The sequence below is a fragment of the Anabrus simplex genome, chromosome 2 (genome assembly GCF_040414725.1).
Source record: "Anabrus simplex isolate iqAnaSimp1 chromosome 2, ASM4041472v1, whole genome shotgun sequence".
NCBI lineage: Eukaryota > Metazoa > Arthropoda > Insecta > Orthoptera > Tettigoniidae > Anabrus > Anabrus simplex.
This window is the reverse complement of record NC_090266.1, coordinates 952347301-952369863: the sequence shown is the minus strand read 5'-3', so window position 1 is coordinate 952369863 and position 22563 is coordinate 952347301.

Below are 22563 nucleotides of genomic sequence, written 5' to 3'. Positions count from 1 at the left end.
AAACAATCCATAGTTGCAGCTTTCAGAAGACGACATGTACCCAATTCTTGGAATTCTTTTCTTCAGTGACTATGTACTCATACAATACGGGAGAATGTATTGTAATAAAGCACTCTATGCAGATGGAATGAATTGATCAGTAATAGCATGAGGCGGAATTGTTTGAAAGATATTTTTAAGTTTCTTCATGTGTGTGTGATAACATAAACTTTTCAGCAGGGGACAAACTGGGGAAATAAGATAATTTATGGACGAAATAAGTAAATCCTTCATTTAGCACACCTTGGTGAAACAAACGTTTCAACAGAACAGTTGATGATACCGTACCTTGGCAGTCACGGCTGTAAGCAATCATGAAAGGAAAATGGAATATCCCGATTCTTGGCTTTTTGACCTCTGCATGAACAATGTTCGATTACTAAGTAGATCGTGTGGTGTGAATCTGGATGTGCTTCAGTTCCGCGTCAAGTGATGCAAGCAATGTTATGTAAATGCTCCTGGAGGTGGTGGTCATGTTTGCTTCCTGAGAACACTGACAGGCATCTAAAGCGACTCAGCATATAAGACACCACTGCGAAGTCTGTGGAAACACGTCAGTGAAAGCATATCAAGGTGTGATACTCTGCATGACACATGCTTTGAATCACGTTATCAATAAAACAAAATACTCTGGACAAGTTCACAAAGAAACTGATTGCACTCTATGTCCAGGTGTCTCAAAAATGCACTGCAGTTTATCAGTATAATTTACATTAACACATCAAAGGTTTCTGGCAACACAAAGATGGGGAAGAATAAAGACCGGGAAGGATGTGGCCAAGGCCTTAATTCAAGTACAGCCCCAGCACCTGATGGGTGTGAAAATTGAAAACTATGGTAAACCATCTTCAGGGCTGCCAATGGTGGGATTCAAACCCACAAGCTCCCAAGTTCAAACCACAGCTAAGTGAACCAAACTGTGCAGACAACATCCTCAATGTTTGTTAGTATAAAAATCAGTAAAACTTTCTTGTTTGCTCAGTGTGAAAAGAATATTCTGTATTTCAAGAAATACCAACTCCAAACTTGTTTAAGTGCCTTGCGGGTCATTATTGATCCAGAGCCTAACTTATGGATGAAACACAGCAGATTACTGTTGTTTTCTACTGTGTATCTTTGGGGCCATATTAAGTTATAAAATAACAATTTTGAACAAAATAATAAATCTGAACATAAACTAGTTAACTGCATTAAAATATAGTGCAGGTACTATTTTCAAATTGAAAACTGCAGTATTTTCTTATCTTCACAGCTAAACATGTGAAATGATTCTCTGAAGTAGGACTGAACCACGGCATTATTAAAGGATTTCAATGTTAGATCCTGACGGCAGCAGCTGCTGAGGGGGACTGATGGAGGGGCACTACTTCTTCACAAATTTACATTCTTACTAAACATACTTAAGTAGACAAATGCTTACCCAGATACACATTAAACAATGTTAAATACTTGCTTACTACTCACCTACTTTACTGTCTTAATCTCCATTTCAAGAGAAAATGTGGAATGAAATTTTGGTGTCCATTCTAAGAGGGCAGCGATCCAGGTCCTTACTCACTCAAGTATCTTGAATAGTTCAAATGTACCTACTTGTCACTGAAGTCTATCAGAAATACATTCACAATGCTATATATGTTATCGAACAAACTACTGCTGGATGGTCAGGTAATCCGTAAGTTCATTCACATTACTGTACCTACTGTGCTGATAGGCCTACTACTGAGTCTATTACCTGTGCCAGGATGAATGAAGTACAGTCTACAACCCCTGCCCATACACATGAAGCATACAGTAGGACCTGTGCATTGTTTGACAATGGTGGTGTTATCCCTTTACTTAAAGACGAATTCCATTCTTCTATGCCGAGTCCACAAACTCAGAAATGATGTTATCATCAAAGTCAGGTATATTGTAACTAAGGTCTTTCACGATAGAAATCATTGCCAGAGCAGATTGTCATTCTTCGGTCATTGTATTATGTAGGAATGTTTTAATAAGAGCCAATGTCGAGAAACAGCACTCTGCTTCAGCTGTGGACAGGGTGTTATCACAATTATCCTGAAAAGCTTTAGAGTTTCCCTGTACATTGATTTTAAATTATTTTCTAAAATAAAAAAGAGAAGTGGTAGAGATCTTTAGACTTTCCTGAAATTTGTCCGTTTATAAATCGCTTCTAATTCCGTGTTTAGCCTTTCTTTCTGCAACATTTTTTTTTTAAATGAATGAGAGTAAAATTGTGTAGCATCTTCAATATACCCAGTAAATGAAAACCTATCATGCACCTGGTTCATTACAACATCACAAACTTCTTTTGCTGCAAAGGGCCTTGTGTCATTTGTTTGACGCCTTTTATCGGATTTTTTGTAGTTATAGTCACATTCTATCATATGTACTTCTTCACGTTGTTGTGATACACACTTTGTGAAGTCGGAAATAGCCTTTCTTATTTGTACTCTATCTATTTTGCGTTTTTGTAAACGATTGTACAGTATGTAAACATGCGGCATTGATCTATGAAAAACAGAAACCAGAACATGAACATTGTATCCTCAAGAGCACAGCGAAATCCACTGGCTTGATTTATGTTAATAGATGTTTTACCTTCTTTTTCTTCTTATATTCTACAAAATAACTCTATAAATTTTTCTCTCTATTCTCATAAACTACATTCATCACACAAATCAATCAATCAATCAGTCAATCAATACTGATCTGCATTTAGGGCAGTCACCCAGGTGGCAGATTCCCTATCTGTTGTTTTCCTAGCCTTTTCTTAAATGATTTCAATGACATTGGAGATTTATTGAACATCTCCCTTGGTTAGTTATTCCAATCCCTAACTCCCCTTCCTATAAATGAATATTTGCCCCAATTTGTCCTCTTGTATTCCAACTTTACCTTCATATTGTGATCTTTCCTACTTTTAAAGACGCCACTCAAACTTATTCGTCTACTAATGTCATTCCACGTCATTTCTCCGCTGACAGCTCGGAACATACCACTCAGTCGAGCAGCTCGTCTCCTTTCTCCCAGTTCTTCCCAGCCCCAACTTTGCAACATTTTTGTAACGCTACTCCTTTGTCGAAAATCACCCAGTCGCTTAAGTACGGCCAGTATCCGGTATTCAGGAGATAGTAGGTTCGAACCCCACTGTCGGCAGCCCTGAAGATGGTTTTCCGTGGTTTCCCATTTTCACACCAGGCAAATGCTGGGGCTGTACCTTAATTGAGGCCACGGCCGCTTCCTTCCCACTCCAAGCCCTTCCCTGTCCCATCGTCGCCATAAGACCTATCCGTGTCGGCGCGACGTAAAGCAACTAGCAAAAATCACCCAGAACGAATCGAGCTGCTTTTCTTTGGATTTTTCCCAGTTCTTGAATCAAGTAATCCTGGTGAGGGTCCCATACACTGGAACCATACTCTAGTTGGGGTCTTACCAGAGATTTATAAGCCCTCTCCTTTACATCTTTGCTACAACCCCTAAACACCCTCATAACCATGTGCAGAGATCTGTACCCTTTATTTACAATCCCATTTATGTGATTACCCCAATGAAGATCTTTCCTTAGATTAACATCTAGGTACTTACAGTGATGCCCATAAGGACCTTTCACCCCATCAACGCAGTGATTAAAACAGAGAAGGCTCTTCCTATTTGCAAAACCCACAACCTGACCTTTAACCCCGTTTATCGCCATACCATTGCCTGCTGTCCATCTCATAACATTATCGACGTCATGTTGCAGTTGCTCACAATCTTGTAACTTATTTATTGCTCTATACAGAATAACATATTCTGCCAAAAGCCTTATCTCTGCTTCCACTTCTTTACTCATATCATTTATAGGTAAAAGAAAACATAAAGGTCCAATAATACTGCCTTGAGGAATTCCCCTCTTCATTATTACAGGGTCAGATAAAGCTTCACCTACTCTAATTCTCTGAGATCTATTTTCTAGAAATATAGCAACCCATTCAGTCACTCTTTTGTCTAATCCAATTAATTGCACTCATTTTTGTCAGTAGTCTCCCATGATTCACCCTATCAAATGCTTTAGACAGGTCAATCGCGATAAAGTCCATTTGACCTCCAGAATCCAAAATATCCGCTATATCTTGCTGGAATCCTACAAGTTGAGCTTCAGTGGAATAACCTTTCCTAAAACCGAACTGCCTCCTATCGAACCAGTTATTAATTTCGCAAACGTGTCTAATGTAATCAGAAAGAATGCCTTCCCAAAGCTTACATGCAACGCATGTCAAACTTACTGGCCAGTAAATTTCAACTTTATGTCTATCACCCCTTCTTTAATACACAGGGGCTACTATAGCAACTCTCCATTCATTTGGTATAGTTCCTTCAACCAAACAATAATCAAATAAGTACCTACTTCAGATATGGTACTATATTCCAACCCATTGTCTTTAGTATATCCCCAGAAATCTTATCGATTCCAGCCGCTTTTCTAGTTTTCAACTTTTGTATCTTTTTGTAAATGTCATTTTTATCATATGTAAATTTTAATACTTCTTTAGCATTAGTCACCTCCTCTATCCTCTATCCTCTATCTATGTTGTAGTTCCAGCGGGTAGCAATTGTCCTAGGGAGTTTAGTCTTCATTACTTCATTCAAGAGGTAACTTCTGTGAGATGAGTTGGAAAAAAAAAGTTGAGATTGCAAACAGGTTACAGAAAAAATTATTTTATTTGGAGACTGTACAAACAAGCCTTCTGCATTGTCAAATTCAGTTGGTGTGCATAGCAATGAATGAAATGTTTAATAGGATAGTGTACTTTCAATTTGACCTGCACACCCCCTGTTCTGCTGATCGCACTGGCTACCTCATAACACTGACAAATAGGTTTCTGTGGTGAGTGTCATAATATGATATTAATTTGCTCTAACAGATATGGACTCAATCCATCTGCTGTCCTATCTGTTGGATTCATGAACCCCCTAACCTTCAATCATCATCAATCAATCAATACTGATCTGCATTTAGGGCAGTCGCCCAGGTGGCAGATTCCCTATCTGTTGCTTTCTTAGCCTTTTCCGAAATGATTTCAAAGAAATTGGAAATTTATTGAATATCTCCCTTGGTAAGTTATTCCAATCCCTAACTCCCCTACCTATAAATGAATATTTGCCCTAGTTTGTCCTCTTGAATTCCAACTTTATCTTCATATTGTGATCTTTCCTACTTTTATAAACGCCTTTCAAACTTATTCGTCTACTAATGTCATTCCACGCCATCTCGCTGCTGACAGCTCGGAACATACCACTTAGTCGAGCAGCTCTTCTTCTTTCTCTCAGTTCTTCCCAACCCAAACATTGCAACATTTTTGTAACGCTACTCTCTTGTCGGAAATCACTCAGAACAAATCGAGCTGCTTTTCTTTGGATTTTTTCCAGTTCTTGAATCAGGTAATCCTGGTGAGCGTCCCATACACTGGAACCATACTCTAGTTGGGGTCTTACCAGAGACTTATATGCCCTCTCCTTTACATCCTTACTACAACCCCTAAACACCCTCATAACCATGTGCAGAGATCGGTACCCTTTATTTACAATCCCATTTATGTGATTACCCCAATGAAGATCTTTCCTTATATTAACACCTAGATACTTACAATGATCCCCAAAAGGAACTTTCACCCCATCAACGCAGTAATTAAAACTGAGAGGACTTTTCCCATTTGTGAAACTCACAACCTGACTTTTAACCCCGTTTATCAACATACCATTGCCTGCTGTCCATCTCACAACATTTTCGAGATCACGTTGCAGTTGCTCACAATCTTGTAACTTATTTATCACTCTATAGAGAATAACATCATCCGCAAAAAGCCTTACCTCCGATTCCACTCCTTTACTCATATCATTTATATAAAGGTCCGATAACACTGCCCTGAGAAGCTAGTCGATTTAATGAGAGATGGCAGCACAATTCAGTTTCATTTTTATAACAAGCCACATATCTCTGCAGTAGGGATGGGCTGCGAACGGAGTCGCGAAGAGTCGAGACTGCTACCTCTGGAACCGACACTCTCGACTCCAGTGTCGACTCCATTGATGCAGTAACGCCATCTATCAACTATTGTGGAAACTGCTTAGAATTATAGTTCCACGTTCCTCCCTTGGTAACTCGTGATACGATGAATACAAGATGATTATTAGCCAGCAAACATTAAATATTATTTCGGGATTTTATCATCGTTAGTGGTTAATGTTGTAGGTCTATTTTGGTGACAATGATGATAATGATGACGATAATTGTAGTGGTAGTAATAATCTGACAGTATACGTTTACAAAATCGTCAATATTGACTCAACGAGTTCAGTTCCGCGGTGTGTGGAGCAACGCGTGCGCCTGTCACGCGGCGGTCCCGGGCTCGATTCTCGGCCGGGTTAGTTTTTTTAATTGTAAATGATTAATACCCCTGGCCTGGGGCGTAAAACAGAAAAAAAGAAGCGAGTGGTTAGAGTACAGTTTTACAACAAATATTTTACCAAACATTGTGCGTCATAACAGCCACCTCCACAGTCTAGGGAGGCTCCGGGATCGATTCCGGCCAGGTCAGAGATTTTTACCTGTCTCTCAGGTTTCGTGATCACGTTGAGGTAGAGACCGGGTATAGAAAGCCAAGAATAACGGTCGAGAAGATTCGTCGTGCTGAACACACGTCACCTCGTAATCTACTGGCCTTCGAACTGGGCAGAGGTTACTTGGTAGGCCAAGGCCTACCAGGGCTGTAGCAAAAAGGGGCTTTTGTGTACACTACTACTACTAATAATAATAATAATGCAAATAGACTTAACGTGGTCCTTGAATTATAATGATAACCTACAACCTGTTTTCCAGTCAGTGACCGGGTCAGGAATCAGGAATGGAATGAATGAAGCCCCCATCCTGCGGCTAGGATAGGAATTGTACCGGTTGCCGAGGCCTGTCGCACTCCTCTGGGGCAATGATGAATGACTCACAGATAAAATGAAATGATGTTGGAGAGTGTTGCTAGAATGGAAAATGACAGGAAAAACCAGAGTACCCGGAGAAAAACAAATCTCTCCCGTGGAGTGACCGGGATTCTAACCACGGAATCCAGCGGTGACAGCCCAACGCGCTGCCCCCTGAGCCACGGAGGCTTTTAGTGGTGTATTCTATGTTCGAATTATGTTAGAGGATTTACCCATATTAGATTTGTTTTCATCGTTCATGTGCAATTCATATGATTTACCATCGATATCTGTTTATCAATTTCCTGATCATGACAAATAAGGACGTGAAATTAAATGTCCGTGGTCTGCTATGGCGATACTTTTTGACATGGCACGTTTAATTTTATTTCAACTACACCATTACGCTCGTCGTCTTCGTTAACGATATCGTACTTCACTCTACAATACTCTTAAAAAACCCAATGGGCAAATGAGCAGCAACATGTATGATATTTCATGTTATTTTCCGCGCTTCGACACGCAAGCGGCCCCGCAATGCGCGTCAAGTTAACTTGAAGCCGAGAGGCTTCATGCGAACCGAGACCGGTGTTCGGAGTCGATGGAGTCGACGCTCTCGATTCCAGGCTTCAATCGCGCCCATCCCTACTAGAAAGCCAAGAATAACGGTCGAGAGGATTCGTCGTGCTGAACACACGTCACCTTGTAATCTACTGGCCTTCGAGCTGGGCAGAGGTCATTTGGTAGGCCAAGGCCTACCAGGGCTGTCGCGAAAAGGGGCTTTTGTGTATAAAAATAATAATAATAATAATAATAATAATAATAATAATAATAATAATAATAATAATAATAATAATAATAATACTTTATACTGACAGAATAATCTTCAATAATCGCCAACGTGAACTTGAAGTACATAATACAAACAACTTTCAAGTACTAATGGAATATTACAACAAATGTTTCACCAATTGTTGTTTATAATATTAATAATGTATTATGACAGAATCGTAAGTAATCGACAATATGAAGTTCAATTACATAATAACAAAACACTGGCCAGCGTATTACGTATGACAACAATTTCTTATCAGTTATTGCTTATAATAATAATAATAATAATAATAATAATACAAGACTTAACGTGGTCCTTGAATTATAATGAAAATATACAACCTGTTTTCCAGTCAGTGACCGGGTCAGGAATGGAATGAACGAAGCCCCATCCTGCGGCGAGCATAGGAATTGTACCGGCTGCCAAGGCCTGTCGCACTCATCTGGGGCAATGATGACTGCCTGACAGATGAAATGAAATGAAATGGTGTTGGAGAGTGTTGCTAGAATGAAAGATGACAGGGAAAACCGGAGTACCCGGAGAAAAACAAATCTCCCCCGTGGAGTGACCGGGATTCGAACAACGGAATCCAGCGGTGACAGGCCAACGCGCTGCCGCCTGAGCCACGGAGGCTTTTAACGGTTTAGCCTATGTTCGAATTATGTTAGAGGATTTACCCATATTCGATTTGTTTTCATCGTTCATGTGCAATTCATAATGATTTACCATTGATATCTGTTTATCAGTATCCTGATCACGACAAATAAAGACGTGAAATTAAATGCCCGTGATCTGCTATGCCGATACTTTCTGACTTGATACGTTTAATTTTATTTCAACTACACCATTACGCTCGTCGTCTTCGTTAACGATACCGTACTTCACTCTACAATACTCTTAAAAAACCCAATGGGAAAATGAGCAGCAACATGTATGATATTTCATGTTATTTTCCGCGAATCGACCTGCTAGCGGCCCCGCAATTAGTTAGCTTGGAGTCGCGAGGCTTCATGCGAAGCGACCGTGCGGCCCCGCAATGAGCATCAGGTTATAACTTGGAGTCGCGAGGCTTCATGCGAACCGAGACCGGTGTTCGGAGTCGATGGAGTCGACGCTCTCGATTCCAGGCTTCAGTCGCGCCCATCCCTACTCTGCAGTAAACAATGACAATCCACATATCCAAGATGGCGGATCAGGTTTCTGATGATGTGCTTATTGCCAAAGAAAATGTCATTTATGGTACAGAAAACAATGAAGTTGAGGAGTTTATGGATGGAGATGACAGTTTAAAGGATCCAAATTATGTTCAAACCCAGGAATATGATGGAAGTTAATTTGGAAACAGTGAACAAGTATATTTTCCAAACGGCTAGCAGCTTTGTTTACCATGTGGTTTTGAACGTTGGTTGTAACTATTTACATGCTGTGATATAAAATACCTTTTGCAAAAGTATTAGCATTATTATTCATTATTATTGTTATCAAATCATGCTAACCCATAGGTACTTATTATTGCCATTATACTGAAATTTTATAAACATAACTGCTCTTTACACATCCTTTATGTGATTAGTAGGTTATAACTTTTTACTATAATTACTTTGCCTGTTAATTTTAAAAAAACTTACGGAACTCCCTTTAACATGCCAGGATGGGTAGCTTAGGCAGTGGAGCGCGAGCTTTCTGACCTCAAGTTAGCGGGTCCAATCTAGGCTCACTGCAGTGGTATTTGAAGGTGCTCAGATACGTCAGCTCCGTGTTCGTTTACCGGCATGTTATAAGAACTCCTGCGGGACAAAATTTCAGCATCTCGGCGTATCCGAAATCTGTATTTTGGTCTCCCTCTACTTCTCTTACCCTCCATAACAGAGTCCATTATCCTCCTAGGTAACCTATCTTCCTCCATTCGCCTTACATGACCCGACCACTGAAGCCGGTTTATGCGTACAGCTTCATCCATCGAGCTCATTTCTAACTTAGCCTTTATCTCCTTATTCCGAGTACCCTCCTGCCATTGTTCCCACCTATTTGTACCAGCAATCATTTCCACTACTTTTATGTCTGTTACTTCTAACTTACGAACAAGATATCCTGAGTCCACCCAGCTTTCGCTCCCATAAAGCAAAGTTGGACTGAAAACAGACCAATGTAAATATAGTTTCATCCGGGAGCTGACTTCCTACTTACAGAATACTGTTGATCGCAACTGCGAGCTCACTGCATTAGCTTTACTTATAACGGGTGATTGTTTAGTCCACCCTGTCAATATATTATTAATATTTGAATTATTTATACGTACATGTTTCGGAAGTCTTAACTCCCTTCATCAGCGTATTTATATATTTTTATGTATTTTGATGTATTTTGATGTATATTGATATAAATATGCTGATGAAGGGAGTTAAGGCTCCTGAAACATGTACGTATGAATAATTAAAATATTAATAATATATTGACAGGGCGGACTAAACAATTACCCGTTGTACATTATTATTATTATTATTATTATTATTATTATTATTATTATTATTATTATTATTATTATTATTATTATTATTATTATTATTATTATTACGAGTCAATACAGACCAATTAAGGACCGATATGGTCAAGTTTGTTGACTTAGCTTTCCTGCACCTTGATTCAATCTCACTTTGAAAGGCTAATTTTCATACCATATTCATTGAACTTAATTTCAAGTTCCAAGATATTAGACTGGGGCTTTCGGCACAATCTGCCATTAAGACCAAGTCGTCAGCATAGGCCAGACTGCTCACTACATTTCTACCTAACTGAATTCCTCCCTGCCACTTTATACCTTTCAGCAGATGATCCATGTAAACTACGAACAACAAAGGCGAAATATTACAGCCTTATCTAACCCTTGCAATTACCCTGAACCAAGGACTCATTCTACCATCAATTCTCACTGTAGCCCAATTGTCAATATAAATGCCTTTGATTGGTTTTAATAAATCTACCCTTAATCCCATAGTCCTCCAGTATGGTAAACATCTTTTCCCTCGGTACCCTGTCATATGCTTTCCCTAGAACTACGAAACATAAACACAGCTGTCTATTCCTCTCGTAGCATTTTAAAGTTACCTTACCCATACTGAAAATCTGATCCTGACAGCCCCTCTGTGGTCTAAAACCACACTGGTTTTCATCCAACTTCCTCTCAACCACGGATCACACCCTCCCTTCTAAGATGCCAGTGAATACTTTGCCTGGTATACTAATCAAGGAGATACCTTGATAGTTGTTGCAATCCTTCCTGTTCCCTTGCTTATAGATAGGTGCAATTACTGCTTTTGTCCAATCTGAAGGTACATTACCAGCACTCCATGCAAATGTTACTACTCCACGAAGCCATTTCATCCCTGCCTTCCCACTGTACTTCACCATTTCAGATCTAATTTCATCTATTCTTGCTAATTTATGACATCAGAGTTTATTTACCATCCTTTCCACTTCCTCAATTAATTTCAACCACACCAATTTCTTCCTCCCCATGAACTTGGCTATTCGCGACACCACCAGCAAAGATTTCCTTTTACGTTGAGAAGATTTTCAAAACATTCCCTCCACCTGTCCAGTGATTCCCTGGGATCTATTATGAGTTCACCTTAATTATCCAAAACACTGTTCGTTTCCTTTTTTCCTCCCTTTCTTAGAATCTTTACAACTGTCCAGAAAGGTTTCCCTGCTGCTTGACCTAGCCTTTCCAGGTTATTACCAAAATCTTCCCACGACTTCTTTTTGGATTCAACAACTATTTGTTTCACTCTGTTTCTTTCATCTACCTATGTACAGTTCCCTGTCTGCATCAGCCCTTGTTTGGAGCCATTTCTGATAAGCCTTCTTTTTACATTTACAAGCTGCTTTCACTTTATCGTTCCACCAAGATGTTCACAGTTTTCCATATTTACACACAGTTGTTCCTAGGCATTCCCTTGCTGTTTCCACTACAGCATCCCTGTATGCCACCCATTCTCTTTCTATATCCTGAACCTGCTTACTGTCCACTGTTCGGAACTTCTCACTAATTATACCCATGTACTTCTTTCTAATTTCGTCGTCCTGGAGATTTTCTACCCTTATTCGTTTGCAGACAGATTTCACTTTCTCTATCCTAGGCCTAGAGATACTTAGTTTACTACAGATCAGATAGTGGTCTGTATCATCAAAAAATCCCTGAAAAACCCGTACATTCCTAACAGATTTCCTGAATTTGAGGTTGGTTAAGATGTAGTCTATTATGGATCTGGTACCACTGTCCTCCCACATGTAGTGGTGAATAGCCTTATGCCTTATGCTTGAAGAATGTATTCATAACTGCTAAACCCATACTAGAACAGAAGTCCAGCAAACGCTTCCCATTCCTATTAGCTTCCATATCTTCCCCACATTTACAAATCACCCTTTCGTATCCTTCAATTCTATTTTCAACTCTCACATTGAAATCGCCCATTAGCACTAACCTATCGTTGCTGTTGACCCTGACTATGATATATCATAAAACTTTGCATAAAATGAATTTCAGTATTAGCCACAAGCATCCATACCATGCTGAGCTAGTCATTCTTGGGTAGGCGAGAACGGCCCTCCACTGTACATTCTACATACGATATTACGATCAGATATTCCGCCTAATTTCTTAACAAGAATTTATTGTCAATATCATCACGCCAATAAGACGAACTCAATATCTTTTTACTGGAATCCTCACTCATTTTATCACATGTTCATCGATCGTCTTTATTCTACTGGAACTGTGCTCCTTATCATCAAGTTTTTACCGACATATCGGAATTCTGTATGTCAATACAGCACCATCAAGTCAAGAAGGACTCTAATACCAATTTTATTGAATCATCTCATGTGTACAATTTTTTAATTTCACATTTAACAGTATTCAAGTGTTATGCTCAGAACATTCCAGCACATTCTTCGCCATTTTAACTGACGCATTCGGCAGTCCGAATTATTTTAATGTGTGTTTTTTGTTCTTGTCTTTTGTGCTTGATCTTAAAACTTTTCTACAAGATAGGTGAAACATGTTCTGTTATATTTTTTTAAATGTTATTTAAATAATTAAATAATAAAACTTTTAGTATTGTAAAGGTGGAACATTTGACCATATCTTTAAAGTATATCATAAAACTTGTGAACTTCATTTTCATCTGCACCCTCACATGATGAATACACTGAGACAATTTTCATCCTAATTCCTCCAACTGAAAATCTACCCACATCATTCCTTCATTTACGTGCCTGACAGAAACTATGTTGTCTGCAATTGTATTCCTGATGAGCAACGATACTCGAGACTCTGCCCTTCCCTTTTTAACACACGTCAAGTACCTTTATAATCTCCTATCTCTTCCTCATTATCTCCCCTTACCCGAATATCATTTACTCCTAGCACATCAATATACATCCTCTTTGCTGACTCAGCCAGTTCTACTTTCTTTCTCCCATAAGCCCCATTAATATTGATAGCTCCCCATACTGGAGTAGTACTTTATTTCAAATCCTGATATAACTTCAGAATATTAGACCCAATAATTACACTAGCATACGTTACTAAGAGACCCTTCAATAACAGTTTATTTCAGAGCTTATACATATAAAAGCACGTGAGCCCAATCAGATTGAAATTATTGCAAGTTATAAACTTCAAATTGGGGTCCGTATTGAACTACGTATAAGCTCATGAAAGAATTGTCTCATAGAAGTCCATCTTTTCAATAGACTTTGTGACTTATTAAAAATCAAAATCAAAGTTACATGTTTTGCCTGTAATATAACAGGCATCTTTAGCCGTGATGTCCTTGGCATTAAAATTAAAATTAAAGTAGTAGACTAGACTTAAGGCTAAACTTAAAATGCTATGTAAAGTGGCTTATGACATTAAAAGAACTATTACATTAACACACTTATTTAAATGAAATGAGCACATTGAGTGAGACTGACATTTGTGTTTTGTCATCAAAACATCGTAGTGGATAAAATAACGTTGGTCGTGTATGACAGCTAATATTTCAAAGCACTCAGGTACACTTATTTTTTTATTCCTAAAATGTGTATCTTCCTAGGATAAAAGTGCTGCTGCTAATTTGGGCCATGATTGTGGCAATTTAAAATCGTGAACTTGTAAGTCCTGGTAGCTGCGCTTGATTTGTGTACATCTTGAAGACAGAGCAGCCTTATATGGCTGAAGTAGAAGAGGGGACATCGAAAGGAAGTTCTTCCTGTGGCGGATATGTTTTAGTACAAAAGAAATCCGGTTATGGTGAGAGAATAGTCCACTTGTCGTCCTCACTTTGCTGCTGACAGCCTAGGTGCGTCTAGTACTAATGCGCAGCCTTGGCCACGGCCAGATCAACACACTGCAGCACCTAGGCTGTCAGCAGCAAAGTGAGGACAACAAGTGGACTCTTCTCCCAACATAACTGGATTTCATTTGTAATAAAACATATCCAGCCACAGGAAGAACTTTCTATTGAAGTCCCCTCTTCTACTCTAGCCATATAAGGCTGCTCTGTCTTCAAGATGCACACAAATCAAGCCCAGCTACCATGACTTACAAGTTCACAATTTTAAATTGCCACAATCACAGCCCAAATTAGCAGAAAAACTTTTATCCTAGGAAGATACAAATTTTAGGAATAAAAAACAAGTGTACCTGAATGCTCTCAAACATTAACTCTCATACACGACCAACATTATTTTACCACTATGATGTTTTAATGACACAACACAATTGTCAATCTCATTCAATGTGCTCATTTTATTTAAATAAGTGTGTTCATGTAATAGATCTTTTAATTTCATAAGCCACCTTACATAGCATTTTAAGTTTAGCCGTAAGTCTAGTCTACTACTTTAATTTTTATTTTAATGTTAAGGACATTACAGCTGAAGATTCCTACTATATTATAGGCAAAACATGTCCTGATATTTTAACATGTAACTTTGATTTGGACTTATATGCGACAATTCTTTCATGAGCTTAGATTGAAAATTACTTGTCATGTAACATAATCTTCAACTTGAGCCACCCTTTCTGTGGACTGAGTACTAAGGTTGAAAAATGATATATCATTCCAAGGCATAAAGCAGCAGTGAAGGTGCAATGACCAAGTTCATTACTTAGATTAGGAACTGTGACTTCCTCTGGGACACTAACTTCTTCTTTTCCATCATAGTCAATATACAGAACTTGATTAAAGTTTCTCAACCCCTCAATAATAATGGTTTTCTTTCTTCATTTCTTGCAAATAACAGAATGTGAGGCATTATTAATACACCTATTTACATTATAGTTGTATCTGCAATTGTTTAAACACCCTTACATAATTTGAGAAGAATTCAAGACACTCTTCGTTGGCTGGTACTTGTTTCAGAGTATACAAATTCTCCTGCTTACAAGCCACTAGCACCTAGTGCTGTTTGTGCTTGTATTTCTGATGACTAAACAAGCCATTTCTAGAGTGAAACATGCGTCCACACAGATTGCACTCAATGGACGGGTGAGAACAAGGCTGCATCTGAATGATGTGTAACAGTTGTTTAACTTCTTCGTAATGCTCTTGCTCAAACAATTCAACAGCAGTAGAGGTAGTTTGGTGCCAAAGTGAGCGATCCTTGGAAAGTGTGTCAAAGATTTGAGTGTTGATGTTGGTGACCTTCAAGATTTTTTTAAGCTGGTCTTTATAATGCTTCAAACGGGCATCACTGTGACTTCTTTTGGGACATAAGCTTTGTTTCCATTTCCGTCAGTACACTACATCCGCCACATAGTTAATCATTAAAAAAAAAGTACACAAGTTTTCATCCACTAGCATTGCTAGCTTTGCTAAGCCCACTTCAGACCACTGAAGATAATGATACAATTCTAAAGGATGAACTCTTGGGCACAATTGCTCTAAAAATCACTAAAGGTGAATGGAAGGCAATCTATGTGGCAGAAATGTGTACGTTCAACCGATTTTGGATGAAGAGGATAGAAGACCATCAAAGCCATTCTCAGCATTCAGAGAATGGGTATAAAACACTTCAACATTGAAATGTATGTATTGTTTAAAAACTTTATTTAAGTGGGTTTAATTCTGTATGATTTTTATTATTATGTAACAGACACCAACATTCAAGATAGAGTACCAGTACTGAAATGTTCTGCAAAAGGTTTACACAAGACATATACTCCTAATTATAATTGTAATTTTAGTCTTACATCATATTTCAAAATTTGCCTTTCAGTGCCCAGTCTGCAAGCCTCCATGAATTAACTAAGCACCTCCACAATCCTTTATTTGCAACTAGCTCTATGGTCTTATTTAGTCCCATGCTTCTTATCATTAAAAACTATAATTGCCTTGGTCTCTATCTACTTCTCTTTTCCTTCATGGCTGACTCCATCATTAGTTTCTCAGTTAACCTATTCTCCTCCATTCGTCTCGCATGACTCACCACTGAAGCCGTTTTATACTTACAGCTTCAATCCATTAAGTTTATTCCAATCTCAGCCTTTTTCGTATTCTGAATACCCTCCTCCCTCTTCATACCAAATCATTCTCGCTACTTCCTCAATGTTCAGAAAAGCTAATGCAATTGCACTCAGTAAAATACAGATCTTAAGTATGAGGGTTGGTTGGAACTTTAATAGCGCCAACTTATTAATTACAACCAATACAAAAGAGATACATGTTACCAAGTTTTCCTGTCTTTCAAAGTAGTCACCAGCATTGTGTACTACCCGTTACCAGCAATATGGAAGTCGTAGGATACCTTTAGCAGTGCCTGTTGTGTTGATAGTTCGAATGGAGCAGTCTACTGCCTGATGAATCATTGGGACATTTCTGAAGCAAATGCCACAAAGTGGTTCCCTCATCTTAGGAATCAAGTCAAAAAACGAGGGCTTAAGTCCAGGTAGTATGGTGGATAGTACAGCAATTCCTAGCTCCATCAACCAAACAAATCAGCCACAGCTTGCGCTGTATGCAGCTGAGCATTGTCATGTGTGGGTTATACAGAAAGTGTTGCCAATTCTTTCTCAAAGCTGGTCACAGGTTGTGTTCCATAAATGATGGCCTGCTGTGGAGGAACATAATGCATTAGGATAACACCATCACAGTTGTACACGAGAATAAGGAGAACTTCCAAATTGTTGGGGTTCTGATGAACTTTTGATCTTCGTGGTGACCCATAATGATACCATTTTTCGGGTGGCATTTCATTTGTAGCTCATACGATTTGGCCCATGTCTCATTGAACGTAATGATACGGCATAAGAAAGCTTCTCCTTTGCGTTGATAGCACTCCAAGTGGTTCCAAGCAGCGTCGTATCACAACCATTTCTACACTTCCATCAAGTCATGTGGAACCCATTGTGATGCAATTTTTCTCATGCCCAGGCGTTCCTTCAGAATGTGAAGCACAGTTGTAAGTGCTAATCCGGTGTCTCAGACCATCTCAAGAATCGTACGGCATCAATCAGTGTCCAGTAACGTGGCAAGAGCATGCACTTCTTCACTGAAAATAAGATGACCTGGCTGACTCATGTCTGCCACATTTTGGCGTCCCTCGTTGAAGGCTTTTACCCACCGTGCCACTGTTCTGTAAGGCACCGTACATTCCCCGCAAGCCTCTTAAAGACATTGGTGACACAGTCATGCTGTACAACCTCTGGCACATTCAATCTTTATCCAACTCTGTTGTTCCTGTTTCGAAAAATAACATGACAACATTACCTTAGACCACCAGCTAACATGAGGCTCTGTTCCTTTCGCCAGTTCGTATGCACGTGATGTGGGAAGGGAGAGTCCATATGCTCTGAGGTAAGGTAGGTATGTAACTAATGTATGCTACCAGCGACATTATTAGGTCTCTACATTATTGTTGCCACTATTAAAGTCCAACCTTCATAACTGAAATGATCCACCTCTTCCAGTATTGTATTACCTACCTAGTATTTGATCCTGTCAGGTTTCTTCCCTTCTTACAACAATTTAGTCTTTGAAATGTGACGTTTTATTTCATAGTCGCTACACCTACTTTCAAGCTCCAAAATATGAAATTGCAAAGCAAAGCAAAGTCATCTCCGTACAGGCCATGAAGACCCTTGGAGGGGTAGAAGGTAAAGGCTTCCACTATTCGCAACCTCGGCACTTGATGGGATAGAGTGGTTAGCTGAGTGAACCTCAGGGCCATACGCACCTCCGGAATTGGAAATCTCGTTTCTTAAATTTTTTGACTTTCTTACGGGGATTCAAACCCATGTCCTTTCGGGCGAACCGAGCACGCCTTTACCGCCTCAGCCAGTCACTAATATGAAATTACAGGCTTTCAATATAGTCTGCCAATAAAACTAAGTCATCAGCATAAGCCAAACTGCTTACTACATTTCCCATAACTGAATCTCTCCCTGCCATTTTAGACCTCTCCCAAATGATACATCTGTAATTTGAATAACAAAAATGAATATAAAATAAATCTTCCATTTTCCAGAGAAATAAACCTCAAATGGAAAAAAATTGTTTAAAATAAAACTTGTAGAAGCATGATTTATCAAAGTATTAAAATAAATAACAAATTTTAGTACTATTTCCCAGGATCAAACAACAATTTATTTATTAAAAGTTATGATAATACATTAGACATCCATGAAGTTACAAATTACATTTTATTTCCTCATGAGGTTCAGTCAACAATAATGATGTTCATGAACAAACAGATGAATGTACTCAAAGTGCCATTTTGAATTGTTTCTTCTTCTTTGATTCACAATTTGGACGTATCTTCTAATATCAACATCATAAAATAATAATGAATCCATGCTCTTGTTAAGCTTTATTTTTAACTTACACTTTCCATCCCCACTCTTGCCTAGCAGGAAATATTCAACCAAGTTGTCTCTCCTTCTCAAGGTGGGTAGCAGTCCAATCTACCTGTGGCCAAATAAATTTTCAGTTCTTCAAATAGATGAAACATGCACAAGTGCAGCAACTTCTGACACTCTTCCAGAATATGAGAACATATTAAGGGGCATTATACTCTGAAGGAGAATATTCATTTCAATTTTAGGGTAACAGGCTCTATCTATTTTTACATTAAGATTTACATTCAACTATTTAGGAATTATTTTGAGCAGTGAAATATGCACAACGGATTAAGTTATATGTACTTTAACATTATTATGACTATTGTCAAATTATAACTGAAAAATTAATCCCTCCTTCAGCCTTAAAAATGAACTGTTCTAACATATTTTTCATCTTTTTTCTTTTCTGAGAGAGTGCTTATGAAATTCCTGTTTGGGATGAGTGTCTGCCCCTGTTCTATATATGCTTAACAGCACAGTTGTACATATCTCAACATATTGTATAATACATAAGTTAAACATGATGTAACATAACAGTAATATGTTTGAATTTGCATTAAAGACTCAGAAATAATTACAATTTTGTTTTGTTTCCTTTCACATTTCCTCTCCTTGCTTAATTTTCTTAAAATTTTCCCCTGGCTAATACTGGATTCTTACCTGCTCTACACAACCAGATACAGACATACAATGTTTTCCACCAGAGGCAGAAAAACTGATTCCATGGAAAAGATTACTCTTTTGACTATTAGCTAATACTGTATAAAGCGATGGGCAATATTAGTTAACTAGCCGATTGTCATAAAGGAATTACTGATGAACATACTCTCAATCATTCAATAAGCAGCCTAGATTTATAGCTGTTTTCTGAATTATTGAGAAAGTATCAGCTGTGGCTTTTATTGAAGTGCAGCCCCAGTATTTGTCTAGTGTGAAATAGGAAACCACAGAAAAACCATCTTCAGGCCTGCTGTAAGTTCAAACCCACAAATGTTCATGGGAGAGTTTAGGAAAACGTTTTGCTTTGCACATTTAACAAATTGCACAACCAACAGTATAGTACAATGGGCAAGGCTGCTTGATTGAATACTGTGATTTAAACCTAAGAATTTCATTTTTTGTCCGTATTGAACTGAGAAGGATGATAGGAAAAACTTAAAACGGTCCACCTTTTCAATACAAAAAGTTATATTTTATTTATAACATGTATTTGTACTTGGAACTAGTTTCGACGCTGTGTTTGCGTCATCATCAGCCAAAATGGGAAACAGGCAAGCATGTAGGCATTTATGTTACACAAGGCGTTACATTAAACAATACACATCTTACAAGGAGATAAAAACAGGGACGAATATAGGAAACAAATGAATCGTTGAGAAAACAAAAGTTATACAAATTAAAAATAACCTTAACCACACATCTTGCAGTGCAAAAGTGTTCTTCTTGAATGATTCCTGAATGTAAAACACACGCGCACACATTTCTGAGGAGCCAGCAGGCAGGACAAAGTAAAGTGAAACCTTAAGAGTTCTTCTGAGAAGAGTTCATCATTTTTCTATGTTCCGACTAACTAATGAAGTCTCCCTTGAGTTCCTGATAAACATATACAACAGGAAATTCTCCTTCACTCTCCACACTAGCTATAAAGAACAACGGTAAAATTTTAAATATTGCGTAGAGACGTGAAAGCATGATTTTGAACATGATATAACTCCTTCAGATAACCCAGTTTTTACACAAGGTGTTACATTAATTAATACACGTCTTACGAGGAGACAATGATGAACTCTTCTGAGAAGAACTCTCAAGGTTTCACCTTACTTTTTCCTGCCTGCTGGCTCTTTAGAAGTGTGTGCGTGTGCGTTTTGTATTCAGGAATCATTCAAGGCAAATATTTTCGCACTGCAAGTTGTGTGGTTAAGCTTATTTTTAATATGTATAACTTTGCTTTCTCAACGATGCATGTGTTCCCACATTCGTCCCTGTTTTTGTCTCCTCGTAAGACGTGTATTAATTAATGTAACACCTTGTGTAAAAACTGGGTTATCTGAAGGAGTTATATCATGTTCAAAATCATGCTTTCACGTCTCTACGCAATATTTAAAATTTTACCGTTGTTCTTTATAGCTAGTGTGGAGAGTGAAGGAGAATTTCCTGTTGTATATGTTTATCAGGAACTCAAGGGAGACTTCATTAGTTAGTCGGAACATAGAAAAATGATGAACTCTTCTCAGAAGAACTCTTAAGGTTTCACTTTACTTTGTCCTGCCTGCTGGCTCCTCAGAAATGTGTGCGCGTGTGTTTTACATTCAGGAATCATTCAAGAAGAACACTTTTGCACTGCAAGATGTGTGGTTAAGGTTATTTTTAATTTGTATAACTTTTGTTTTCTCAACGATTCATTTGTTTCCTATATTCGTCCCTGTTTTTATCTCCTTGTAAGATGTGTATTGTTTAATGTAACGCCTTGTGTAACATAAATGCCTACATGCTTGCCTGTTTCCCATTTTGGCTGATGATGACGCAAACACAGCGTCGAAACTAGTTCCAAGTACAAATACATGTTATAAATAAAATATAACTTTTTGTATTGAAAAGGTGAATACTGTGAGTCATACGTTCAAGTCACATGCTGCTCCACTGGTACATTTTCTTTGAAGAGGAAAAATCATTACTGCTATCGTAAGTAAATTTTTTCCACTATTTCTTTACTGAGAAAGAAGGGCTCAACAGGTGAAATGCCCATCGAGAGAGAATGTAGGGTTAGATCCTCTCAACTAGCCCCTGTAAGGTGGTTCCTGGTCCACTCAGTTTGTATTTCAAGAGCGAATTCCTGAATATGGAAGCTTTGTCTTCTTATTCTCTTCTTTGTCTTCTTATTCTTATTCTCTTATTCAAGGGAAAGTTAATCCATTGGCAGATTCCCACCAGTGTAAAGACCCATCAAGCGCCTGTCCCAAAAACTAAGAATGTGGCAGCCTTGTCCTTTACATTACATACCTATGCCACTTGATCAGAAGAGGCAATTTACCATATCATACCTTTAATTTGATTGAACATGTTAGCTCAGTTTGTTGAGGAAGTGTTGAGAACTGGTTTCAAAAGGTGAGAGTAAGTGAATATTTCTGTCCATTCTCAAAGCTGCCTCTGTGGTAGATTGTCAGCATCTGTATCCCAACATAGCGGGTTCAAACTCGGCAGAGGTAGTCTGATGTTTGAAGAGCAGAAACAAGTCCATGCGACACTTCATGTTCTATGATGTCGGCATGTAAAAGATCTCTTGTAACACATTTGGTGTTCACCTGACAAAATTAATTAAAACTCAGCCATACATGCCCAAGAGAGATTTGGTTTACTCTGCTCCAGTAGGCCTAGAGTAAAATGGCCAGATGGCACCAAACTGAAATGTGTGCACATGGAAGCTGCATATTATTATTATTATTATTATTATTATTATTATTATTATTATTATTATTATTATTATCATCACAACTAGTACATAAGCCTGCCTTCGACAGTCAAAATTACTATCCATAAAGTGACTGGAAATTCTAAATGGGCTATTAAAATATCTCATGAATAAAAGTTACACTTTCCAGCTTTTATATGGAATTCAAATGGAATCAAAACATGTATTGTAGTATTTCCTTACAAACCATATTGAGTGCAGTTGTAGCTCAGAGTTATACTTTGACATCTATGGATCTGCGTACCCTTGAGAAAGTTACATACAACTGTCCAAAACAAATCACCATCAACAGGGTCATATGCCTTCATTCCATATGAGCACTCTGGAGAGGTTAGGAATTAAATCCAGGCTTCTGGTGCGCATTCTGGTGATTAG